This window comes from Octopus bimaculoides, chromosome 3, assembly GCF_046866305.1.
Source record: "Octopus bimaculoides isolate indiv1 chromosome 3, ASM4686630v1, whole genome shotgun sequence".
NCBI lineage: Eukaryota > Metazoa > Mollusca > Cephalopoda > Octopoda > Octopodidae > Octopus > Octopus bimaculoides.
Window position 1 is genome coordinate 139,903,130 of NC_142930.1, and position 2,220 is coordinate 139,905,349.

A 2,220-nucleotide genomic window follows, 5' to 3' on the forward strand; every position below is an offset into this window, starting at 1 on the left:
CTCACCAGTTCTCAGTCAAACCGTCCAACCCATGCCAGCATGGAAAGCGGACGTTAAACAATGATGATGATGGTGATATATCCAATACTTGGGGATATGCCAGAAACAGCTGTAAGATTTTGAATTTCTTCCTATAATAATACTGTGTATGACTTGAGATGTTTGCCTTGCCTTAATGTTTGCTGTCCTGTTTAACAATTATATATATATATGTGTGTGTGTGTGTGTGTGTGTATGCACACATATATATACACACACACACATATATATACACACACACATATATATATATATATATACATATAAATACACACACTCATACATACATACAAGCAGCTTTATATCTACATTTGTGAAGTGACCAGTACTTGTGGCATCATTGTGTCTTTAGTTGCTCACCAACCCAAGCTTAGTTTTCACACACACACTATACATACACACAAAAATACATTTTTTGTATTAGATTAAAGTGATGCTTCTACCTGGTTTCAATCTATCTTGCTCAGATTCACAGTTTAGAACCATGGCCTGACTGTATGTCCATAAAAGGCAAGACAGCTATGAGAAACTAACTATATCATGATAAAAAGCATAAACATGGTTTGCCTGATCAGTATCGACTGGTATGTAACCAACAAAGCAGTATACTTGAAAGAAAGATGTGTGAAATGCTTGCCAGAAAGCTTTGCTGAAGGCTATGGAAATTTTGGTAAAAGTTATAAAAAGGTGAATTGTTGAACACCTAGACAGAATGATCTCAGATGCTAAACAGAACTCTCTCACTCAGTTCCATGATAGGTGTTCTCACTTTTTCTATCCATAACAAGTATGAACAAGTGTCATATTATTAACTAAAATATGGTTTTTAATTTCTGCAATGAAAACTTTAAACTATCACATACATGGTAACACATGTTTTCCTAATTTATTCATTCATTGTTAATTCAACTGTATGAAGTAATATAGTATGGAAATGTATGTTGTTATTATTAATGTGATCATTCTCGCTTTAAGAAACAACCTACCAGTGAGTATAACCAATGATGATTGATAACCACCACTAAACAGTTTCCTACATTGAGAGATAGACAAGCTGTAAGCTTCCTTCTGGTGGCAAGTTAAATTTGTTGCAATTCTTTCTGCTCCTGTCTAACTATGTTTGAGGCCTTTCTAAAATGTTCAATACTAGGTGTTCATGAGCCAGCATTATATCTTTTTTTTTTTTTTTTGTTCTTCTAGTGTTCTTGTCATGATATTTTTTTGCATATCAAGAGGAAAACAGACACAAAATATGAGCTGTGAGACAAAAAGCAATGCAGCACCACGATGTTTTGCAGTAACCAGGTTTTGCTTCACAAAAGAGTTTTTTCATTTGTGATTTTGCATCCAGAAGCTTCCATAAACATTGTTAGTTGACTGTGTCTATCTTGTTGGCCACCCTTGTCATTTTTCATGTTTCATTGCTATGTATAGCTACTGGCAGAACTAATGCAGTTTACAGTCAGATCTTTAATGCTGCTCTCAAAAAAAAAAGATCATAGGTCCTTCTTTAATCATAGGTTCATAAGGCCAGTTTCTCATGTTCCATGGCATATATATTACCCCTAGATAGAACACTGGCCCATCACAGGAATACTGATTTTTTTCCAGCTGAGTGGACTGGAGTAATGTGAAATAAAGTATTTTACTCAAGAACACAATGCATCATCCAGTCTAGGAATTGTAACCATGAGTTTCCTAGATTCCTTGGTGTATAAACTTTCCCGCTAGATGGGATGCTGTTTTGTTGCAGGAATACTCCTTTTTACCAGCTGAGTGGATTGAAGTTAAGTGAAATGAAGTGTTTCACTCAATGAATTGCCCAGTCCATGAATTGAAACCATAACCATATGATCTTGAGTTACCCAGATTCTTTGCTAGCCCATTGCAGGAATACTTATTTTTGCCAGCTGAGCGGACTTGAACGACATAAAGTGAAGGGTTTTACTCAAGAATACAATGCATGACTCAATCCAGGAATCAAAACCACAACTGTACAATTATGTGTCCAACACTAACAACAAAGCATTGCACCTCAACTACAATCATGAGTGCAACACCCTAACCACTAAGGCATGCACTTCCACTCGTTGTAGCCCTGCCAGGACAGATAGTGGGATACTGGCTGAACTGGCATCTTTATTATCAGCAATAACATGTGTCATGACTGCATCTTTTGGC